Source organism: Temnothorax nylanderi, unplaced genomic scaffold, assembly GCF_030848795.1.
Source record: "Temnothorax nylanderi isolate EJ_2023f unplaced genomic scaffold, tnyl_v1.0 TNYL_tig0100_pilon, whole genome shotgun sequence".
Classification (NCBI taxonomy): domain Eukaryota; kingdom Metazoa; phylum Arthropoda; class Insecta; order Hymenoptera; family Formicidae; genus Temnothorax; species Temnothorax nylanderi.
Genome location: NW_027249162.1, coordinates 586,992 through 599,921, shown reverse-complemented (window position 1 = coordinate 599,921; position 12,930 = coordinate 586,992). Strand labels below are relative to the sequence as shown.

Sequence of the window (12,930 nt, the reverse complement as noted above, 5' to 3'; positions counted from 1 at the left end):
AGTAATAGCATAATGTTAAAGCTAAATAGCGCGCGCGAAGCGCGCGTCTGTGGTGCTAGTAAAATTAAAATAATTAATCGTATAGTTTTTGTAGAGACATTATTAATTGTGACTACATTATTTTTGAACAATCTAAAATAGAATAAAAAGATATAATGTACATAATCTATAACATTGTATGCTTAATTTTATAATAAGAAACTACGTGTGAACTTCCTCATATTCCTATTTTATTCTTGCAACATGGGTACAAAGTGTGCTTCGCTAATATTATTATTAACTTTTTATTGTCACACTAGCGTCCCTGACATCGCAAGTGTCACACTGGACACACCCCGCAACTGGACACACTGAACTTGGATGCAAAACTCGTATGTCCGCACGATCCAAGTTTCGGTAACTTTCTCTCGGTCCGAGAACTTGAACTAAGTTCTAGCATCGTGGACACGCAGCCTTAAACTGAACCCTACAAATAAACATTAATGTTAAACACGTACTCTCATGTCGCAAAACTCCGACATGATCGCGGGATCGTGCGCGCGAGATGTGGGCGATTATTCTTGCCGCGAGAACGAGGAAGAATCCGATGCGAAATTGCGAAAGAAAGTACCACGTTGAGATCATAACGCGGCTCGTATCTCGTCGGAAAACCGCCGAGCAAAATCGCGGCGCCCGCGCCCGGTGGTGAGCTCGTCGTGACAAATGTCCGCGATCGTGACAAATATCTGCGACACAAACCCCGCCGTTTACCGAGAACGTTGACGCATCGATCTTTGCGGGCGCATTACGCGGATGTGCGTCATCCCGGATCGTGCGATCGATCGGTTAGATCCGCCGATTAGCGAACGCGGAAGCGCGGCATGAGCACCGTAGATCTTGGCGCAGTGGCCATTGCACGTGAGAGGCATCGGCCTTTATCTCGAACGCTAATCGACGCTATTTTCGCACATTGTTACTGTCGCTATTGTTGCTGCGGGTTGTTTAGCAAGGGGGGAATCTTATGGGATTTATTCATGAATCTCTCACGGATTCCCCGCTGATTTCAATAAACTTATATTATTATCTATCCATCTGCACGCTATGAGCGGATATTATCCTGATATTTAATTGCGCTATCTGGATACTGTTTCCCTCGCTATTGTTGCAATTATCACGTAATTAAATAATGATTTTATTGTCAATTTTTTCAAAAGATCTCTGATTTTAACGAGCTATGCGCGTTTACCTAATCAGCAAAAAATTATGAAAAATTAATGACCTGTTTTTCATTTACTATTTCATAAATAATATTAAGGGAACGCTTTGTTTAATGATTCAGACTTCAAAACTGAAACTATTACAAATCGTTATCACACGCATGTCTGATCGTGAGTGTCGTCCGAAAATAGATAAGCCACGAACGCTTCGTTAACGTGTACTCAACGCATAATATCACTTACAATTATTTTATGCTCTATTGTGATTCAGAAACCAGTCGTCAGTCTTGCAGATAGATGGGAGCACTGGTAAAACTACCAGTCGGACGAACTTTAAGCCTCAATCACGCGGATGTAACATAAAACGCAACGCGAAGAACGTGATGAAAAACATATGATGAAGAGACGCGATTTTAGTATTAGTATAGGTATATTACATTAAACAGAGATGCAATCTTGTCAAACATTTGCTTACGGTGTTATATACAATGATAATACCAATAACTCTTTACTGCAATGCGATAAATATTAATAATAAATTGCAATGTCTGATATTAATAATAAGTTGCCTGATCGATAATAAAAGCTAACTTACAATTAGTGATAATTAGTAGTACAGCATGTGTTTCGACTTCTATCGTAGATTTTGCACTTTCTCGTAGACTCCAGGAGCATCGCTGTTTTGGCAAGATAGCGCGGATGTGCGAACGGAAATAGATGAGACTAATTGGTAGATCAAAGCGCAGTCGAGACTCTTCAACACGTGTCGAGCGCCAACGGCGATTTGATTTATGCGCAGAGACTTCTCTAATTTTATACCGTATCGCCGTATGCGAAATAAAGGACTTTTGACAGTGCGATTTGCCACTTGGATGATAATTCTCGTTTAAAAGCGCGCGAGCGATTCGCGGCAACATGTGTCTCGGCGCTCTAATCAAAACCAGCTCAGGGAAGGCTTTTCGAGGCTGACGTTTTCGCGTTTGTTTCCGAAGCTCGCGCAACGAAACGTACCCAACCGTCGCGTCGCGTCGGCGCGCTTGTGTCCGTGGTCATAAGAGACAGAGGAGAAAAAGGTGGATTCCGACTTCTTCCGGCATAATTTTACCCCGGAGGCCAGCTCGTGTGTAACGAGCTCTCCGGCGAGTAATATCCTCAATGCCTCCCTCCCCCCGCCTCTCGCTCTTTGTGCACACACGCGCACGCTTTGCTATGACCGAACGACTCGCTCTGACCTCCGGCCGTCCATCGTAATCCCTTTACCGCGAAACTGCTCCGGAACCGCCACAGTTTCCACACTCTCCTTGGAGAGTGTCATCGAATACAGGCCCAAATTAACCGATCGACTCTGTCCTCTCGTCGTTTAAAGGGATTTTCGAGCTGTCCGCTTCGCCCTTCCTTCCGAAACGCTGCAACGAACGCCCCGTCGTGTTACCGAGCATGCTACGTGCGTCTTTAGCCTTTGTCTCTGCGAATCCTGTCACGCTCGGTGAGTCTCCGATAATAGTTCGCGTAAAGGGATTCGTCATCGTCACGTGCGCGTTGAAAGTAGATCCGCACTGCGAATGTGGATGTGTTTGCGATTATTATCATTAGGCATTTGCTGTCCCGAGGTATCCTTGAGAACGACGTTCTTTACGAACGTACGTCGAATACTTTCACGTATTCGTAGCGCGAATCAATCGGGACAACATTAGTTCCCTGACACAGTTTTCATAATTTAGAAGAAAAGCCTGTTTGTTACATCAAAGAGATTAAATCATTTTCTACCGCGCAACAATTTCAAGAAGGTAACTTGATCTTTATCAAAGGACAACATTTACGTTCGATACGTCGAGACGCGTAAAAAAAGGAGTAAATAAGCGGGAAAACGTCTAACCGGAAAAGATATTTGCTTTCAATATACCGAATCTGCGAGATACGAGATGGAGTGTCGTGATTTACTCGCGAAGGAAAAGAGAGCCTTTTGTTTACCACCATTCCGTGGAGTCTATTCTGTTTCCTTTTGGTATCGATTTATCTCTTCTTTTTTCCCTATTTCTCACCTTCTCTCCGCGCGCAACGCATATGCAAATCTTATGGAAATATGACTAATTCAGCGTCGTCTCGACTAGACAAAACCGGCGCGATTAAAATTCCATTCGATCGACTTTCAAAATGTTTCCGCGATGGCGGAGCGCATTAGGTATACGCGACAATTCAATTTCAATAGATATACACACGCTTTTTGAAATGCACAGAGATTGTATGAATTGCTCTATCAAAATTAGCAATACCGAGATGTACTATTCTCCTCTAAACTAATTGTGTGCATACAGTGTATAATTACATTAATTACGTTTTTGTGCTCTTCTTTTCGTTTATTTGTTAGCAATGTAAAAAATATACAGAGTGTTTCTTAAGTGATGTCGAAAACTCCAGGAAGTGATTCCTTGGACAATTTAAAAAAAAAAGTTCCTATGAACACGGACCCGGAAATGCTTCCCTGCAGAGTTATGGACCTTCAAAGTTTTATTTTTTTTTTAACTTTGAAGGCCCATAACTCTGCTTGTTCATAGGAACTTTTTTCTTTAAAATCGCCCAAGGTATCACTTCCTGGAGTTTTCGACATCACACTCGGGAAACACCCTGTATATTACAAGAAAGGCATCGCCAAATGTGTTAATTTTTTTATATTAATGTTATGATAATAAAATGAAATTTTGATACCATATCAAAAGTGTGAATTAATCATCCATTCTTTTTTATTGTTTCTCTCTAATAATGTAAATTATAAAACACTAATTATGTTATAGGAGAAAAATCATCCACATCACGTCTCTTCTGTGAAAGAAAACAACTGCTTTTTATAATCTTTATCTCTTTTCAAGAGATGCAAAGACGAGATTTTCTATTTCCTACGATTTGCCGCGTTGACTGATATTCACCGGATATTTTTTCCGAGCGAAAAATAAAACAAGTAAATGTACCATGAAGTTTTCGTATCGCGTGGTAACTTTCGCGCGACACGACGACGACGACGACAACAGGATTTTCGAAAGATCGTTCGTAGACGGGCCGCGAAGACATTTCTGTCGCGCGCGTTCCAAATTTTTCCGCTCAAAAGCGTCCCAGAATTCACTTGTGCCGGGCGACGACGACGCGCGACGACGCGAAATTGGCTCGACTCGTGGCGCAGTTTCGCGGACGTGACGACGCGAAAAAGAGAAGGAACAAGACGGTAAACGGAAGGAGAGGAGCGAGGCGCGAGGAGGGCGCGGAACAAGAGAGCGAAAAGAAGAAAGGAGGGATATATTGGCCGGAATATTTACGAGGAGTCGAGCTCCGATGCACCCCCACCCGAAAGAGTCGCTCCTGGTTGCGATCTTTCGTGCGTGTTGTGTGTGTGTGTGTGTGTCGCATGTACGTGTGTGCGTGAACGTGTGTGTGTGTGTGTGTTGCGTGAACGTGTGTGTGTGTGTGTGTGTGTGTGTGTTTGTGGCGTGTGCACGCGTGTCCACGTGTGTGAAACGAGACGTGGCAACGCAGGCTGGAATGCAGTTTAGGAACGTACGAGTCGCCCACGAGGCGAACCCGGCCCTCCTCCTCCGCCGCCGCCACCTCCCTCTGCCTCTCCGTCGCCGTTCTCTTCCTCTCTCGCGTCCTCTCCTCGTTACAGGAAGAAACGAGGGCCGAGGGAGGTGACGGCTACCAGGAAGGAACTCGCTGGAATTCCCCTGCGGGGAGGACTTTTTCTCCATTTTTTTGCACGTAGAATTTTTATCTTGTCCCTTACCTTGCCTCCGCGTACGCGAAACGACGCTTTGTTCGCGACTTCCTTCCGACTGTGAGAAGTTATTTGCCTCTGATTCATCGTGTATCCACTTACACGTACGTGTACTATGTTAATAACGCGCGCATATCATGAAAGAATTAAAATTATTTTATCGCGTGACAAGTTATAAATTGCATCCTCCTCAAAAGTGAGATGCATACATTTTATTTCTAAGAGATAACTTAGCAAAGACAAAGAAAGACTTCCGAATAATTATCGTAAGAAAAAAACGTAATAATCAACAAATACTCCGCAACCTTTAATTCTGTAATCGGCGAAGACGCGCAATTTCCACGCTCACGCGATCAAAAGCCGGAAGCTTGAGGAACTCTTCCTAACTCTAGTAACCCGTTGAGAGTTAGCGTATTATTGATACCGTTAACTGTTGAAAATCTCTTCCAGTAAGGACAGCGAGGCCTTATCGGCTCTCGCGTGCGGACTCGCGGAGGAAAGTGAAAGGGATCGCTTCGTGTATCCGCGAGAGAGAGAGAGAGAGAGAGAGAGAGAGAGAGAGAGAGAGAGAGAGAGAGAGAGGGGGGGGAGAGAGAGAGAGAGAGACGAGCCGGCATGGCATGGCATTCTCGATCGTTGCCGCGTGGCGTCATCGACGAGAGGAGAGACCTCCTCTCTTAATTGGCTCGGCGTCTAGCGCGTTAGGGCCAATTGTCGTAACGTAACGTAACGCCAACGCAGCTTCCCACGCCCGGAGTCTGAAGACCGCCTTCTCCGAGGCGCCCGGAGCCGCGCCGCGCCGTGCGGTAACAGGTACTTTGACTGGCCGCGCATAGGTGCCCCTATCTACTTGCCGCGTCTCTGCGCGCGTCTCGTCTGTCCGTATCTACTGCGGCGCGCGGCGCGCCAAGTGAAATTCGCCGCGCTTTGTCACTTGCTGGCTCGGACTACGCCACGTATCCTAAAGGCCATTGCACGTAACAAAATTTTAGTCGTAATCGTAAGGCTATAAGAAAATTGACCAATCACAGTCGAGTATTCTCCTTATGGTTGAAAAATAAGGTATAGTGATTGATCAGTTTTCTTACGACCTTATAGTTATGACTAAAATTTTATTACGTACAATGGCCTTAACTCGTGCAGCGAAGTCTGTGAACATTCAAAAGAGGAAAATTACTGATTTATATCTGATTTATATAAATACAAAATGCTAAAAAACGCGTGTTTTCTAAGTCGCACGAAATTAATCTGTAAAAATTATGTGTAATTTCTCAATATTTTTACACGGGTGGTTTTTACTACAGAAAGTTTTTAAGAGAGCTTGTCAGAGGATTTCACTAGATAGTGGAGGAAATTTTACTTTACCCGACTAGAGCTAAAAATTTCGACGCTTCGTATCTCTAATAAGAAATTAGGTAATACGATTTCTATGAGCAAAAACGTAAATTATGTTAAATCTGAGGTGTGGAATGAGTAAATTTGGAAGCTTAGAAAACATTATCAAATAAGATTTTATCGTTATCAAATAAAAATTTCGCTAATAAAGTTAAATTAAATAAAATTATGTAAGGATAATTTAGCGATTAATTCGACTCACACGATTGATGGAAGCGAAGAAGGAACACTCGTAACTGACAGCGTAAATTCTCACAAAGCTTAGCTACCTAAAAGTGTACGCGAGTCTTCAATTTATATTGAGATACCTATATATATGAGGAAAGAAATATTTACGCGTTGTGTAAGGCGATACAAAAAAAAATGCAAGGAGAGCTGGGCACAAGCGATAAGAATTGTTGCACATAGCGCCACGTTAAGACGGCTATCGGTATTTTGCAACCGATTAACGCCTAGAATTCACGTCAGGCGAAGCATAATAATCAAGTCGTGATATCGCAACAACGTCTCATAGTCGAATTTCTTCGACATACTTTCTGCACGCGCCAGATGATATCGTCACGTAATTTTACATTTCTTTCTGTGATTTTAATTGAAATCGCGCTTGTCTAACATGTACCTATCAAGAGACACGGTAGTGTCTCGCGCCAAGTTTCTATACGGCAATAAAATTGAATAATAAATTTCAAGCACTGTACTTCAATTTATTTTTCTTCTTTTTAAATTATAGATACTATATTTATTTTTGCTTCTACTTTCAATTATTTACTGCAATGTCATACATAAAAACGCGTGTATATGATTGCAGATTGTGGATTGTGAATGGAGTTCAGATACCCGCCGTGGGTTCGCTAAACCCAAATAATATACAGAAAAATATTTTTAAGCTAGTTATTACATTGCGTAATGCCGAGAATGTCGAAATAAAAATAGAATATTTTATATCGATTGCATTTATCGAAGTTATCTCGAACAGCGTGAAATTAACACGAGAATGCCAGCTAATCGTGTCGGTAATGACGGTAATCGTCAATATAATAAAAGAAGAAGAAATATAGAACCTGTTATATCTGTTTGTACCCCGGTACACATTAAACTCCGTTCGATATCTACATCTTTACGTTATGTAATTATTCTCTTTATACTGTTAATAAATCATAATATTCAACATAATCGTTGCGTCGGGATATTTTTTATCTCTGCTATAAGAACAGCAATGTCACAGCAAACCGGACGGGCATTAAGAACACAGGAAAAACTGTGAAAATGAGATTTTCTGCGTGAGATTTATATAATATCGTATCTCTTTCGCAATACTCTAATGGGAACATCGAGGAAAAAGTATCGACGATATCGCTATGCTGACGTTGGCGGAATTCGAAGGTCGCGTCGAGTAAGGTCGACGGATTCTCTCAGCTTCTCTCCTGCGCTTATTTTCTCTTGCGTAAAAAAAGAAGAAGAAGCAAGAGCGTTTCAAGAGTGTGCACGCGTCTCGCGACATCCACACTCTTTCGCTTAATTACGCATCAAGAAATCGCAGACGCGAATCTCGATTCGCGTTTCCCGTCGTCCTTCCTCCGATAAGATCAATGACTCCTGACAACTTCCTAACTATCGAGACGACGACCGGTCCGATGCCCGCGAGCGGCTCTTAATGGCCGAAAAGCAGCAATTACCCGCTTCCTGTTTTTCTGAGAAGATGTGTGATATCGTTAACTCGGCATGCATTAACGCGGCTCATTGGTTTCCAAATATATTAATTCAGATAAGAATGTTTCAGCGTTTAATCAATGTTCTGAATGAGTCGATGAAGATATCTTGCAGGATCGGCCATTCACAATTAAATGAAACGAGTCTCTTCGAGTTTCTTATCAAGTTTCGTTTTCTTTTTTCTGCCCGTCGTCGTGTTACTTGTCGAATAGTCGCGAGTCGTATATTAGTTGAACATTCTTGGCACGTATATAGGTGCGCGAGGAAATTTGAGTGGTAGCGTTGCGGAATTTTGCGCCTAGTCGCCGACTGGTTCGCACGCGGGGAGCCGAAGGTCATCTGCGAGGAAAGTTCCCCGAAGCAAGCACGAAGACTCGCCGACGCCGTCGCCGCCGCTGCCAAGTGGTATTGGGAGATATAACGGCTTTCCGGATCGACTAACTGTTCCTGCGGAGCGACCTTAAAGATTTTTCCCAATGGGGACCAGGTCTTCGGGAACCACGACGATTGGCGGGATCCCCAGTAGGTGAGCCAATCCGATTCCTCGGGGCTTTCGACACCGCGACTTCTTCGGATCGGCCGCCGCGGAAGCATTCGCGGTTTCTTCGATCCTCCCGACTCGCGGGTCGCGCAAGATCAATTTGCGGACGAGTTTGCAAATTGGCTTTTACGCAAGCTGCCGCAAGTCACCGCTGTGCTTCCTTACGTACACGGATTCTACAATCAATTTTGAAATAGATTAGATTGTATGCCAGGAGAAACGTCGGGTCGCTAATTACTCGAGATTTTGAAACATTCAATATTTATGGGATATGTAAAATGTATCTCTTTATTTTTCGTCTACGGGATTCGTTAATCAGTCCTGCAAAAACAATTATCGGCAAAAATCTGATTGAATGTCATCTCTCTTCTTCTAGAGTCCATAACAGATTAATCAAACTAAAATTATCGAACTGAAATTCTAGCAAAATAAAGTACACTTCGGATCGAACGAAATATCTATTTTCAAAACTTAATGCGCAAGAATTCATAAATTACTTATAAAGACTAATGCTGTAATCTTACAATCAAAGAATTTATAAGTAAGAAGTGATAAAAGTTTGAGAGGTTCTGTATATTCTTCATTATCTTATTCGTCATGTGGGACTATCGATCACGGCGATGTCGCTTTAATGATAGATTTCTTCACTTGAAATTCTAACTGATATTGAGCTGCATTTGACTGCTTTTTAACGATGGTGATTGTATATCGCGATTGATTTATTTATTGAACGGACTCGTCAAGTGGACGCAAATAAGTCGTTTTCGAAAAACCTTCGAAGTCAAATAATCAACTTCGATTCGATAAAGACGCCCGATAAAGACGTCCATATTTGCGGGAGGTCATTTGACAAAATCTATACGCGCCATTTCAGAAATAAAGCACCGTAATAGTCTTCAGACTGTTACTGTATCTTTAAAGAAACCCGTCAGAGGCATGTCGCTTTTTGAGACTAGACTCGCGAGCGAAAAGGATATATTTAAGTAACTTAAGCATTCGCCACTGTAATAAAGAGCTTTCATGTCCTAAATTTTTTAAAACTGAAAAAATATCGCTCTTAATAAATGGAGAAAACACTGAAAATTTTATATCGCGATGCATGATATTCAGATCAAAACTTATATCTCATCTAGTTTAATAATGTATTCCATCTCTCTAAATTGATATTTATTTTGTAAATCATGACTTTTTACTTGTTTGAATCTATGATTATTTCTTACTTTATTCTTAATTTTTTAAATGGCTTTTCTCCAAAAGCGACGCAAAGATCCAAGAGTCTAAAAAGGATTTAAATGAGGTCATTTTTAACGAGATTAAATATAAATTCCGTGCTTTAACAGGTTCGAAGAACGGCTACTTCGCCTAATCGTGCATGATACGCAGGGTCTCGGAAGGTTAAAACACGATTGGCAAAAACACACACACACACACACACACATAAAGGCAGATCAAGTGTACAGTCCAAAAGCGGCTCGCTGGGACGTAATTGCGGGTTGAGAATAATTTCGGCGGTAAATTCCTTAACGTTCGGGTTACGAGCGTACCGGGGTCTGGTATTATGGATCGTTTTCTCGTCCACTTCCGGGTGCTAGAGGCTGTCGGATTCTCGAAGGCCTAAAAGGCGCCATAACGCCTTCGTTCGTCGTGCAGAAAGGGAGAGAGAAGAAGGGGAGACGAGAGGCCGGTTAATGCGCCGAGTTGGACGAACTTCCGGGTCTTCGGCGACCCTCGCTTGTCCCGGAAGCCAAACGAACGTCACGAGGAGAGCCGTTACACGCGAACATTAAGGCAATCGCGGGGGTGTCGCGCCACATTCGGCGACAACCCGCCGGAAACGATAGCGCCTGTCTCAAGTGGGACGGCACATCGATTGCCAAAGGAGATCATCGTTTGCGAAGTTTTTTAGAGAATATATATTCTGGAAGAGAGGGTTCTCCGCGCGAGGGAAAGGGACATCAAAAGTTTTGACAAAGATTTCTCGCTGCTTCGAGTCTCGTAACAAATGCAAACTTCTTTGTTTTAAAAAATAGTCTGAGAGCATTTTGCAGCATACGAGATAAGACATCGCTATTCCTTTGACATTCTGTATATTCAGTGCTGCGCGTCTACTCTGAATCTACTTGGGATCAAGTGCACGGCATCAACACGACGCCAAAGGTGCTCGGCATCGACCGAAACAGTTAGGAGACGCCGAAATTGCTGCAAGTCAGGAGGAATTCTCATTAAGTGGACGATACACGGAAGTAAAATGTTCTCTCTCGTTTGGTAACTCGAATCGCTCTGAGCCCCCGCCCCCGTCCTACAAAGTTTCCAGCAAGAAACTACGGCCAACGGAATCAAGACGATCCGAGAGAACCGGCGATTGAAATATCACACGTATACCGTAATCCGTACACAGAAGTGATGTTCGCGCGAAAGGAAAGGATCGCGCCCTGCGCAAAAGAGATGATGGGTCGGCGGCATTCCGGGGATCCGGAAAATGTGATTACCGTGAATGTGGCCCTCTCTCTCTCTCTCTCTCTCTCTCTCTCTCTCTCTCTCTCTCTCTCTCTCTCTCTCTCTCTCTCTCTCTCTCTCTCTCTCTCTCTCTCTCTCTCTCTCTCTCTCTCTCTCTCTCTCTCTCTCTCTCTCTCTCTCTCTCTCTCTCTCCTTCTCTCTATCTTTGGTATGCCGAGTGGGAAATACACACGGTCGAGATGCGCGTCTGGCTATTACTACAGCTCTTAATCGATTCACTTGGCTCGAAAAGTTGAGAGAGAGAGAGAGAGAGAGAGAGAGAGAGAGAGAGAGAGAGAGAGAGAGAGAGAGAGAGAGAGAGAGAGAGAGAGAGAGAGAGAGAGAGAGAGAGAGAGAGAGAGAGAAAGAGAGAAAGCGAAAGAAAGAAAGAGAGAAAGCGAAAGAAAGAAAGAGGGACAAAGAGGATTGGCAGACAGCGGCGAAAAAAGCGGAGAGACGACGGTCGGATCGCACTGGTTACGGCTAGATGACCTGGCCTCCTCGGTGAAGAGACACGAGGTGATCTGGGATCGCGCCCTCCGTTACGGAGGTACGGTTATGCGGAGGTGAGCGATAACGGAACGTCCTCCACTCTTCCACCGGTCGTTTTCTCCTTCTTGCCTTCGCGCGCTCCGGCCTCCGTTTATTCTTCTTCTTCTTCTTTCTTGTCTTCCAGCGGGCGATGCGCTCGCGCATAACCACTTTTGGTAATCTTGAACAGCAAGAAGAAGCCGCCGAGGAAGCCACCTGACCGAAAGTGGATCGCCAGATGTGCTCAGATGTTTACGATACTTTGATACTAAGCTGATAAGTATCAGAGACAGTATAAGAAGAATTAATACTGCATTCATGATACATGCCCGTTGAACCTATAACAAATATATTTTGCAAACTGTATTCGTATCATTAAAAAACTATACAAACGCGAGTTATTTTTAACAAAGTAACTTATATAAATTATAATTTCGTATCTTTAAAAATATATTTCCCCACCTGTGACATGCAAAGTATTATCACGAAGTTTCAATATTCAATCATCCTTTCATTCGGATACTTGCTTTTATCATATTATTTTTAAGAGTGAGAGAGTGAGAGCCGAAGTCGTTAAGCAAACGCAACCGATCGGGATCTGTTCCACACGAGCTTATAATCAGCGTAACATATACAAAACTTGACGCTGCAACTGGCTGCAACGTACAGTCGGCCGCTTCGAGATCCGGCCATCGCCAGGAGCAACCGACTGCTCGTCCCGGTAATCTGGCCGATCTCTCGCTGAGGGCCGCGAGTCCCCGCGATCGCTATCGCGTGTCGGACGGTCGTTACGGCGACCGGAAGTTGTCATCGGTATACGATTGGATAGCCCCGACATTCGCCAGTACGCTTCACGAACGTGGCCATTAACTTATTATCGATTACTCGTCCCGTGTGTATGCGGGAGCAGTTGCGGATCGAAGCGCGTGCAAACGAGCGCGAGCGCATTGGCGTGGGATGTGAGAATCGCGAGAAGTTTCGCGAGAGAAGTGATCAGCAAGGCCAATAGGTCCACGTTAGAATTAACAAAGAAGTATCGATATCCTGAAGAAATTTAAAATTAATACTGATCTCACAAAAGTAAAGTTAAAACGTTTGATCTTCTTTTTTAAGCAAATATCACTCGACATACAGAATAATTCATCTACACTGCATCCTGTGGATGCTTTGGCCATTTAAGAAATAATTTTTTCTCGATACAGTGTTCGTATTCTGAATCATAGGAAATGCATAAAATAATTTCAGAATTTTTTTTTCATTTGCTTTTAATTGTTTTCATATTTATTTTCATTTTTATC

The 12,930-nt window shown here is 43.2% G+C and overlaps 1 long non-coding RNA gene across 1 annotated transcript in view; it reads right to left on the bottom strand.

Annotated features, from left to right (window-relative positions):
* The window catches only part of LOC139775549 (uncharacterized), a 117,596-nt gene that overhangs the window by 31,199 nt on the left and 73,467 nt on the right, over positions 1–12,930 (bottom strand). The gene's annotated exons all lie outside the window — the stretch shown is intronic.